The sequence below is a fragment of the Chiloscyllium plagiosum genome, unplaced genomic scaffold (assembly GCF_037043375.1).
Source record: "Chiloscyllium plagiosum isolate Xiang-an unplaced genomic scaffold, Cpla_swu_hap1 HiC_scaffold_6, whole genome shotgun sequence".
Lineage (NCBI taxonomy): Eukaryota > Metazoa > Chordata > Chondrichthyes > Orectolobiformes > Hemiscylliidae > Chiloscyllium > Chiloscyllium plagiosum.
Genome location: NW_028270144.1, coordinates 97,161,284 through 97,173,935, shown reverse-complemented (window position 1 = coordinate 97,173,935; position 12,652 = coordinate 97,161,284). Strand labels below are relative to the sequence as shown.

Genomic DNA, 12,652 nt, shown 5'->3' with positions numbered 1-12,652 from the left:
CATCGAATTCAAATTACATTTCCAGTTTTGATCTTTTTATGTCTCTATTATGATATGGTGTTAGATCTCAGTTTCCAATGAGAGTCCGAGTCACGGGATGGTATCAGGTAACCTTTATTGCAGTTTTATTTTCACTACAACTTCATTACTCAGAACAATAAGGCACCTAAAAAGCTTCAGAATGTCTTAACTTACACAGTGCTGAAAATGCAGGAGAATCGACGTTTCGGGCATAAGCCCTTCTTCAGAAATGAGGAAGGTGTGCCAAGCAGGCTATGATAAAAGGTAGGGAGGAGGGACTTGGGGGAGGGGCGTTGGGAATGTGATAGGTGGAAGGAGGTTAAGGTGAGGGTGATAGGCCAAAGAGGGGATGGGGGCGGAGACGTCAGGAAGAAGATTGCAGGTCAAGAAGGCGGTGCTGAGTCTGAGGGTTGGGACTGAGAGAAGGTGGGGGGATGGGAAATGAAGCTGGAGAAATCTGCATTCATCCCTTGTGGTTGGAGGGTTCCTAGGTGGAAGATGAGGCGCTCTTCCTCCAGGCGTCGTGTTGCCATGGTCTGGCGATGGAGGAGGCCAAGGACCTGCATGTCCTTGGCGGAGTGGGAGGGGGAGTTAAAGTGTTCAGCCACAGGGCAGTTGGGTTGGTTGGTGCGGGTGTCCCATAGGTGTTCTCTGAAATGTTCCGCAAGTAGGCGGCGACTCCCCAATGTAGAGAAGGCCACATCGGGTGCAACGGATGCAGTAAATGATGTGTGTGGAGGTGCAGGTGAATTTGTGGTGGATATGGAAGGATCCCTTGGGGCATTGGAGGGAAGTGAGGGGGGAAGTGTGGGCGCAAGTTTTGCATTTCTTGTGGTTGCAGGGGAAGGTGCCGGGAGTGGAGGTTGGGTTGGTGGGCGGTGTGGACCTGACGAGGGAGTCGCGGAGGGAGTGGTCTTTCCAGAACGCTGATAGGGGAGGGGAGGGAAATATATCCTTGGTGGTGGGGTCTGTTTGGAGGTGCTGAGATATCCCTTCGTAATTGCATCTCTGGCACAGGCTTCCCTCAGTAATTTACTTACAGTCATGTATAAAGTTTAACTGTTGATAGTCCTTACCCCAAGGGAAATACTGCTGCACTCAGCAATTTCAATGTATTTCCAATTAAGCTAATCATTTCACTGAACGGCAAAGAGATGGGCAGACATGTGGTCCACCCCGGTCCTTCTTCATGTTTCCCAGACACACATCTCCTTTCTGCAGGCTTTCACAATGGACACTTTATTCAACTAAATTCCTGCCTAGGCATTTGCCAGCTACATCATGTTAACTGCCAATTAATTGGATACTTGCCTATCACTTCAGGACCTTTTAAATTCATTACTAACCTCATTACAAAAATACAAAAGATTATTGATTTTTTGCTCATTGTTATAGTATCAGTTCCAACAGAGTTGTGTGGTTACACCTAATGCTCAACTCACATTCCATGGCCTATTTATTTCTCCCCATAATGATATGAGGGTGGTTTTTATTGTCTATGACTGGTTTGCTCTCAATTTTATTTGAATCTTTTCCCTCACGCTTTTAGTGATCAGTGAATCTATAAATACTTCAGAATATATATCTCTGATTATCTGAATAATCTTAACTAAAACCTACTTAGTATTGTAACAGATTAAGTAATTCAAGAGCACTAATTAGTGTGAAGTGTTCTTATCTACGTCTTAAGGAGAAGTAACTGCAGCTGCATATTCTGTAGACCTCGAGTCTACAGAGCTATTGTTCTAGGTACGCTTTCTATGCAAGAATGGTTGCCTCATGGGTTGCTTATCTTCCAGGAGCATAACCTGCAGAGTTGCAGCAGAAGCCAACTGTTGTCAGCAACATTTGATGAACAAAAAGAGACAATACAAGATAAGAACCATTAGAACAAAGAAGGCCATTTCCTGCACCAGTGAGGTTCCCAAGGATCCCAACCAGCCCGTACCCAACTCCACAAAGTGGAGGAGAGAGGCCATTTCAATGTCCATTCCTTTCCTAATGTGTGCTATCAGATCAGTGATCCACTCAGAGTTGTCAGGGATCTAGGTATAGAATTCTGCTCCAATCAGGGCACAAGTGCCTCCTTTCTTTGCTAATATCCAATCAAGGACTATCCAGTTCTGCAAAGCTGTTTTCTGGATGGCCACCATTTCAGTGCTAATCTTATCTAAAGCTTGGGAGATATCATTGGCTACCAGTTCTTAGATGACTGATATGTTAATGGAAACCCTTGCTAATTTGGCAGTTCCTTGGGAGGGGGGCAGGATGGCAAGGAACATCTCTCAAACATTTGCTCATGCTGTATTTTCAATATAGAGAGAATGCATGATGGACAAGGGGGAGCGACGTAACTCAACTAACATGATCCAGTCCATGATGAGGGAAAACCGACGTAGGCCTTGTGTTTGCACACAAAGTAAGTACCAACTGGTCAGCCAGAGCATTTCCTCGGGCTTCTGTGGGGTTTTCTTTGGTACAGGCTTTACATTTCAGGATGGAAACTTCTTGGGGTAATTGTACAGCTTCAAGTAGATTTCATTCCCATTTTGGATGGGGGTATCTGCAACTGTAAGAAATCCCCTCTTTTGCCATAATGGCCCAAAATCATAGGCTATTCAAAATGCATAGCAGGAATCCATGTAGCTATTAGTTGTCTGTTCCTCTGCCATCTTGCATGCTTCTGACAAATCACTTAGCTCCATCTGTTGGGCAGATGCTCCAGCAGGGTATCTACCTTTTATCATGACTTTATGTAGATTGGTGACTACCCATCCCACTGTTCTGATACCATTTCAATGAAAGAGGACCGTCCATAAAGAGAATGAGGTCCAGGGTTCTGCAGAGGTTCCTCTGCTGGTACAGCTGCTTTGTCTATTTGTTTTAAAATTTTCACACAGTCATGTTCTTCTACATAACTGCCTCCTCCCTCTTCTTGCTGTCTGGATACTGGGAGCATAGTTACAAGGTTAACTGGGCTGGCCTGTATGATGTGGAGATTGGGGGCTTCTAAGACTGCTATCCAGCAGGTCTATTTGACTGCTGTCATTTGTGATACTCTATTCAATGACAGTAAGGCATGTACTATGTGGGGACACTTAACAGTTAGTTTTTGGTCAAGGACTAAACTGTCGCTGGTCACTACAGCCTGACATGCGGCTTCCATGGACCTCAAGCAGCTTCTGCATCGCAGGGCTACTTTTTTGCCGAGTAGTATCCAATGAGTTTTTGTAAATCCCATGTTCTTGCATCAGTATGGCTGTCATGCATTCTTCCTTTTCATTTGCAAAAATTGTAAATAGCTTCCAATTGGCAGGAATTCCCAAAGGTGGTGCCGAGCATATGACCTTTTTTAGGTCCTTAAAAGCCTCTTGCTTTTCCATGAGAGTAGTAACCTCCTTTGGTGTTCTCTTGCCCTTTAAGCAATCATTCAGTAGCTGTGCTAGTTATGTATAGGAATAAATCCAATTCCTGTTCAAGTTCAACAGTGTTACGGACCAGGCCAGACCCCTTCAAAACATTTCAAGAAAGTAGCCTAGAACCTAACCTTTTCTTATTTTAAAGCAGACGTAAAGTAGATATCCCAGGTATGATGCAACTGGTCAAACCATTTGGCTTTAAGTAAAGCAGAATTTATTTAACCTATACAGTTGAAACACGAAGAGGAGAAAACAGAATTTAAAATAACTTAATTATTTGAAAACCCAACCAACTCAATATGGCAACTTAACTAAAGAACTGCTGCAAATCTCATAACATCCCATAAACATACTCTTTGGCAAAAGGCAAATTCAAACACCAGTTCTTACAGGCAGGAGAGATTGTTAAACTAGGGTCTTTCCACATATGTCAGCATGCCTGCCTTTACGGCCTCTCTTAAAAAACCCAAGGACAAAATAACCTTGTTAAAGTGACAGCATTGTCACAACAGTCCTAAAAAGGATCTGAGCTCCTGGATAGTAGCGGGTGCGTGGGCTTCCGAATTGTTGCAGTTCTGTCCTGAATAAGCTCTCTTTTACCCACTGAAATATTTGGCCCCACATACACAACCTCTTACTGCAACACTTGAGCCATGTTAAAATTGGCTTTATATCCTTGGAAGTACAAGTAGTCCAGCATGACTCGAAGGTGCTGTTCCTGTTTCGGAGGTGACCAGAACATCATCCACGTACTGAATAACCATAGAAGACATAGCAGAGTGTTTCTTGCAGGGCCATGTGAAATACAGTAAGATTGCTGTGGAACCCGGTGGTAACCAGGTACAGGTGTACTGTTGCTGGGTGACGAAGGCAAACTGCTGTTGGACTTCAGGTGCCGAAAGATACAGACCAGAATCTGGAACATAAATACTTCATGGTGATAATGTGGGGGCATTAAAAATAGTGGTAGGATCCATGACCAAAGGAGCCTTCTGATCAATGCACCGGTTGGCCCTTCTATAGTCAGCGGTCAAGCACCAAGTTGTGTCCAGTTTTTGCACTGGCAATATGGGGCTGTTGGAGGAGCTGTGTGTTCTCACCAATACGATTTGTTCTTCTGGTTGTCGGATGTTGAGCAAGATTCCTGTGATTAAGGCTGGGCTAATGGGGTATTCTTTGATACAGAGAGGGACGACTCTGGTTAACAATGCTCATTCGATCTGCAGAAAGCAATCATTCTTATCCTTTGCCCAAATTGGGCGGTCTCTTAACTCTTTTTTTTCATGCGTCTGATGGACCAGGTCACTTTACCATCCTCAAAGTCCAAAGAGAAATGTACCTGGGTCAGAATATCCATTCCCAAGAGAACTTGCTCCGCCAGTCTTACCCAAACCGCGGTAATTAATTCTTGCAAGCCCAATTTAATGAACACTGTGCGTGTTCCTTTAATAGTGAGACTTTCGTCTCCACTCCATGTGCTGTTTGTGTTTTCCGGTCCAAGGGTAGCAATTTTCTGTAATACAGGAGTAAACAGGTTAATTTCGCTCCAGTATCCAAAAGACAGTAGATTGCTTGGTTGCCCAACATCATAGGAATGTAAGTCCCATCCCCTCGTTGACGTACGAGAGCCATCAGGGAACAGTGAGAGTGAGCAGAGTCATCGAGTTTTTTGTTACGTTTAACATCTGTTGTTGTGCAGTCATATTTTTGATCCTGTCTACCAACAATTATTCTGGGGAGGGATTTGATCCTGGTTTAGAGTTGCCTTGCAGACCACTCCACCAGTCTCCTTGCTTGGCCCTTCTTTGCCGCAATAATGGTATTTGGCAGGAAGCCTTCCTGACTATTATTCCTCAACTGGTCTTCCCCTTGTGGCTTGCATTACTCTCACCTTAATACCCATGTCCCTGTCTAGCCTATGGCATCCTCAGGCCACATTTCCCACTGTCACCAGATTGTCCCCCCAGTTGTGATGGGCTACTTTCAACATTTTAGCTAGCTCCGGCTTCAGTCCTGCATGAAGGCAGCCTTTAGTGATCCCACACGACAGTCATCCAGGTCATTAGGTTCTCTAATGTCAAATCTTGAGTAATCTGACCATACCACCTTAAACCTTTTGAAATAATCCAGTGGATCCTCATTCACTTTCTGTGTTTATGCTATTATCTTCATCAGGTCAGTCGCTGGGGAACATATGTCTCTCGTAACCAATTCCGTATTGCTTCCTAGGCCCGTCCAAATTGTTCGTCCATGCCCAATCCTTCATACACTCTTCTACTCAATTATTTTCCTTCACTAAGAGCTGTCAATACTGACTATCGGTACAGATTGTAAATATCCCTCAGCCATTCCACTTGCTTCAATGTTTTCATTCCCCCCTTTTCAGGGGCGGATATCTCATCTATCTATTCTGGATCTGCAGGCGCAAGGTAGTTATGTTTTCTATAAGCATAAATGGTAGTGGTGCCCCATCGTCCTTGTTGTTTTTCTCCTCAGTTTTAACTTTTGTCCTTTTACTTTTCAAGGGAGCAAACCATGGTTCAGTCTCTTCTTCTGAGTTACCAGATGAGTCCGAATCAATGTCGAAACCAGTTTACCTCCTTTGTGCTCTCTTATTAGGCTCTTTAGATAATTGCTTCTAGAGTTTCTTGTTTTCTGACTCTAATTCTTCACACTTTCTTCAAGATTCCTGCACTTGCTTTGTAGCCTCTTAATTCTTCACATACCACATTTAACTGTTCTTTAACGCTGGTTAAATCTCACTCATATTGAGAGTGTGTGTTATAATTTCATTTTGCTGTCGAACCTACCCCATCAGGATGAGAGATCACCTTATTCATTCTTCGCTTTCTTATGGGTCATTTCTACCCAGACCCTTTTAATATCATGCAGGGACCATTGTCCCATTGAGGTATTGTACTTTTGTCCGATTTAGAGTCACAGAGTCATAGTCATTTCCACGGAGGTTTTAGGTAGGTTGAATTGTTGTTCTATATATTCCTTTAGTTTCTGTAGAATTTCATTTCCTGATATTTGGGCCTACCCACCCTGAGTTGTTGACAGTTCTGTATTCTTATCGTCTGCTAATTATGACTCAACCCATGATAATTATGTTAAAAATCACAACACCAGGTTATAGTCCAACAGGTTTAATTGGAAGCACACTAGCAGGACAATCACCTGATGAAGGAGCGTCGCTCCGAAAGCTCGTGTGCTTCCAATTAAACCTGTTGGACTATAACCTGGTGTTGTGTCATTTTTAACTTTGTACACCCCAATCCAACACCGGCATCTCCGAATCATGATAATTATGGGTTGAGTCGTGGGCTTAATTAGCCTAGTTGGAGACAATTACCTCAACTCCACTGTGTGCAGACATCGGAGTTAGGGAGCTCAAGCCGCATACCCCGCTGGGATTTGGAATCGCATGAAGGGAAAGACTGTCAAGGACTTTTAATAAGAGGAGTCCTTAACTCTCTGCCTCCAAGTTGGGTGTCTCATCTAAGAAGGGATCTCGGTTCCTTCAGCAATCCTGCCAAGTACGCCAATTGTTAGATTTCAGTTTTCAATGAGAGTCTGACATGGAATGGGGTCAGGTAAACTTTATTTTCACTACTGCTTCATTTCTCAGAGCAATAAGGCACACAAAAAGTTTTGTAATGTCTTAACTTATACAGGTCAAACTTAAGACCATAAGACATAGGAGCGGAAGTAAGGCCATTCGGCCCATCGACTCTATTCCGCCATTCAATCATGGCTGATGGGCATTTCAACTCCACTTACCGCATTCTCCCCGTAGCCCTTAATTCCTTGTGACATCAAGAATTTATCAATTTCTAACTTGAAGACATTTAGTGTCCCAGCCTCCACTGCACCCTGTGGCAATGAATTCCACAGGCCCACCACTCTCTGGCTGAAGAAATGTCTCCGCATTTCTGTTCTGAATTTACCCCCTCTAATTCTAAGGCTGTGTCCACGGGTCCTCGTCTCCTCGCCTAACGGAAACAATTTCCTAGCGTCCACCCTTTCCAAACTTAGAGCACACATGCCCCCCTTTGTTTAGTATTGGTCAGCAACGCTGAGTTATCCCTTTATAATTAGATCTCAAGTCCATGTTTCCCAGACTCTTTCATCTCCCTTCTTGAGATTTTTCACAATGGACACTGTATTCAAGTAAATTTCTACCCAGACATTTGCCAGCTACACCATGTTAACTGCCAATTAATTGGATGCTTGCCTATCACTTCAGGATCTTTTAAATTCCTTATTAACCTCATTACAGAAAATGCAAAAGAAAATTGATTTTTGCCAATGGTTAAAATATCAGTTCCAGCAAAGTTGTGGTTACACCTAATATTCAACCCACATTCCAATGTCTGTTCATTTCTCCTTTACTGGCTGAGACTGGTTTGCTACCATAATTTTATTTGCATCTTTTCCCAAATGCTTTTAGTGATCAGTGAATCTATAACTGCTTCAGAATGTATATCTCTGATTATCTGAAGAATCTTAACTAAAACCTACTTTTAGTATTGTAACAAATTGATTATGTAATTCAAGAGCATTAATTGGTGTGAAATGTTCTTATCTATGTTTTATGCATTAATAAATGCAGTTGTATATGCTATAGATGTTGAGTCTACACAGCTACTATTGTTCTACTTTTGAAGACGACTTTATGCAAATAGTTTTCCAAGCATTCTAACTACTGACAGCCGTGTTCTACTACATTAGCCATGGTGGCTGTTGGACATTTCATGCTGCTCAATCATGGGTATCCCTAACATACGGTTAAGAACTTTGTTAACTTTGACCTGTTCTGAGATACCACAGGTCACTTGCACAGAATACCACCTTTAACAGGTGCCAGTTTAAAGGAAATCTCTGCTGAAAATCCCACAATAACACTGCGGAAAAGATGTGAGCTAAGTGAACAATAAGAACTCAATCTACACTACTGAGAGCAAATTCCAGGCCATCAGGTCCTACACTGAACATTGATTTGCATCCCTAGAAACAAGGTTAACATCTGTATTGGAATAACAACTGATCATCTAAAATCAGAGGGATGTCACAAGGGACACCATCCTTTAATGACAGTTGCTGTTTTGGGCATGCTTATATACACAAAACCTACCACTAGCAATCACCCAGATAACTCTGCATTTCTGATCAAGTCTTCTGATCTTGGCCTCTGCAGAAATGCAGAGCGTACCTTTATTGTGTCATTGGACGACAGGGGGCTGGGCACTTCATGTCTGCTTTTTATGACGCTAGTTCCTGTGGTTTAGTAGGTGTTCACTAACACATTGAAAGGCTTTTGACGTTTAAACAACTTTTTAATGGTTTAGTTACTGAGTACGAGTCAACTGCCTGAGGAAGTGGTAGAGTTGAGTACAGTTACAATATTCAAAAGACATTTGAATAGGCACATGAATAGGAAAGATTTAGAGGGAGGTGGGCCAAATGCAGGCAAATGGACAAGTACAGTTAGGAAACGTGGTCAGCACTGATGACTTAGACAGAAGGGTCTATTTCCGTGCTGTATGACTGCGTGCCTTCCTCCAATCTTCATTGAACCAAAGCTGATCTCCTGTCTTGGTGGTAATGGTAGGGTGGGGGTTATGCTTGCAACAAGATTGCTGATTGTGCAAGAGTACAATTTTGCTCCTGACAGCAGCCTAGTGCCTCATCGATGCACAATGACTTTTTGAAGTCGATCCCATTTATCGCTGTGATAATGCCACAAAACAACATGTATGATATTATCAATGTGAACACAGGACTTTGTCACTACAATTACCCCGTGGTCAATCTTACCAATAGTGTCTTGGACAGTTACTTTTATGGAAGGCAGATCACTGGGGAGAAGATCAAATATTTTTTCACCTCTTGTTGGTTCCTACCTGCCTGCCACAGACCTAGTCCAGCAGCATGCCCTTTAGAACTTCAGCAGCAGTGGTGCCGGAGACCTAAATCCCTCACACAGCAAATTCTGGGCCTTTTCTCCACAGGATATTCAACATGGAGCAGTTCTGATTCACCAGGAGATTCTGTTGCCTATGCTTGACACAATGCCATGAGACTTCAATGTGGTCAGAGACAATGTTAAGTGCTTCCAGCATAACTTCCTTCCAGTTACATAACACAACCACCATTTCTGTTTGACCTGTAATATCAGAGAGACGGGCCTTAGCTCGGGATGGGAAGAAGGCCATACAAAATAGGAACAGGAGTAGACTATTCAGCCCTTTGAGCCCCGACCACCATTCAACGGAATCATGGCTGAACGAACTTTCCTCATATCCACGTTCCTGTCCTTTCACTATAACCTGAAAATGTGTTGCTGGAAAAGCGCAGCAGGTCAGACAGCATCCAAGGAGCAGGAGAATCAACATTTTAGGCATGAGCCCTTCTTCAGGATGCTGCCTGACCTGCTGCGCTTTTCCAGCAACACATTTTCAGCTCTGATCTCCAGCATCTGCAGTTCTCACTTTCCCTTTCACTATAACCCTCAATTCCTGTGATGATCAAGAATAATGGTGGTGTCTGGGACATTGTCTCTTAGGTCATGCATCTTTTCCCCTCTTGTTGGTTCCCTCATCAGCTGCTGTAGACCGTCTAGTAGCATTAGTGAGCAGGCTGTTTGACCAACCTGAGTGTGTTCTCACAATTGTACGACTTGCATGTTAAGGAGGTCTTTGCAGGATCAACAGGACAATGTTTGCCATTGTCATTCTCGATGCCTAGGCTTATCCATTTTCCTTTCTGTAGTTTATAACTAAATGGTGTGCTAGGCTATAACATACGGCAGTTAAGATTCAACCATATTGCAGTAGATTGAACAAATAGTGGTCACAATAAGACACAAATCCTGATTTTATTGAATTCAAATTTCACCATCTGCCATAGTGGGATTTGAAACCGGTTCCCAGAACATGACCTGTGTCAATAGATTAATAGTCTAGTAATAATATCTTCCATATCATGTATTTTGTTCTACATTAACAATTTAAAACGCCTCAAGTTTGAAGTAGTTTCAAAGTATTTTCAATCAAGTTGCACCCAATACACAAGACACCTATGAACACTAATTGTGATTCATTGGGGTCTGCCTCAGTTCAAATAATCTTCATCAGCATCAAATCTGGATCCTCTTGACAGCCTTATCATTGACTGGTCATTTTATGTATAAGTTTGAACATTTTTAAAATTATTTTGTCAACAACCACACTGGGAACAGAAATGAATCTTTCAGAATCAGTCCTTCTCAAAATGAGGGAAACCAAAGGTGAACAAACTAGTAATAAATTAAGCTATGGATCTTGCTTGTAAGATTGCTTTTTTACTTCAATCAAATTACTATAGTGGTGGCATTTTCAATGTTTTTGACTAACAAAGATTAAACAACAGTCAGTATCAAGAATTTAATACCCAAATTCCTTCCACCCACCCAGCCAACAGAAAATCTATTTTCTTTGGTAACAGGAAATCAAAATGCAGAAAGGAACAAATTTATTGACGAGTGGAAGTTAGAAATCAAAATGCAAATAGCAGCACAATTAGCTTAGGTACGATATCACAAACAACAATGGCATAGATTGAGGGATCCTTTTCCTTTTTTGCTGTGGAAAAAACAAATCAAATGGTCTTTTTCAATGAATGATTCCTTTGTATTGTTCCAATAAACGCATTATGATGACCCCAACTGATGTAACTACTGGACAAATCACATCCAGACTGGAATCTCCACTTGATAAATCATATTTTTTGTTTTGTTTTATTTCATGATGTCGTCTTTCACTGAAACACATGCATGCCATGCTGCAGATCTACTATTTATGATAAAATATACATTTATTACAAAAAAGATAAAATAGAATAAACCAAACTACTTACAATTTGAAATATTTCAACACACAGTATTCCATCTCTCCTAATGACATTCTTTACCGTGCTCAACATCAAAAGAGACTTCCTTTCACCACCAGCTCCAGAGTCTTGACTTAATTGTTCCATACAATTCCCAGTTTGATCGCCGTTTCTTGAGTGTTCGCGCAACTGACTTCAGACTTTCTCAGCTTTAAATAACCTCTTTAGAGTTCTAACCAAACAAAAGACAGTGGGTGGTGGTGGAGGGTTGCTTTTCAGACTGGAGGCCTGTGATCAGTGGAGTACCAAATGGATCGGTGCTGGGTCCACGACTTTTCATCATTTACATAAGTGATTTGGATGTGAGCATCAGAGGTAGATGACACCAAAATTGGAGGCGTAGTGGACAGCGAAGAGGGTTACCTCAAATTACAACAGGACCTTGACCAGATGGGGCAATGGGCTGAGAAGTGGCAGATGGAGTTTAATTCAGATAAGTGTGAGGTGCTGCATTTTGGGAAAGCAAATCTTAGCAGGGCTTATACACTTAATGGTAAGGTCCTAGGGAGTGTTGCTGAACAAAGAGACCTTGGAGTGCAGATTCATAGCTCCTTGAAAGTGGTGTCGCAGGTAAATACGATAGTGAAGGCGGCATTTGGTATGCTTTCCTTTATTGGTCAGAGTATTGAGTACAGGAGTTGGGAGGTCATGTTGTGGCTGTACAGGACATTGGTTAAGCCACTATTGGAATTTTGGAGACCAATTCTGGTCTCCTTCCTATCGGAAAGATGTTGTGAAACTTGAAAGGGTTCAGAAAAGATTTACAAGGATGTTGCCAGAGTTGGAGGATTTGAGCTATAGGGAGAGGCTGAACAGGCTGGGGCTGTTTTCCCTGAAGCAGCGGAGGCTGAGGGGGTCACCTTATAGAGGTTTACAAAATTATGAGGGACATGGATAAGATAAATAGACAAAGTCTTTTCCCTGGGGGATGTTCAGAGCCAGAGGCCATTGGTTTAGGGTGAGAGGGGAAAGATATAAAAGAGAGCTAAGAGGCAACTTTTCCACACAAAGGGTGGTACATGTATGAAACGAGTTGGCAGACAAAGTGGTGAAGACTGGTAAAATTGCAACATTTAAAAGGTATCTGAATGGATATATGAATAGGAGGGGTTTGGAGGGATATGGGCCAGATGCTGGCAGTGGGACTAGATTGGGTTGGGATATCTGGTCGGCATGGACGAGTTGGACCGAAGGGTCTGTTTCCATGCTGTACATTTCTATGACTCTATGACTTCTGGACTGGAACTTCCAAACTACAATCCTCACACTGAGGGCATCCA

General features: G+C 42.5%; 1 protein-coding gene across 1 annotated transcript in view; it reads right to left on the bottom strand.

Annotated features, from left to right (window-relative positions):
- Positions 1 to 12,652, bottom strand: part of LOC122551068 (neurobeachin) — a 991,558-nt gene that overhangs the window by 775,743 nt on the left and 203,163 nt on the right. The gene's annotated exons all lie outside the window — the stretch shown is intronic.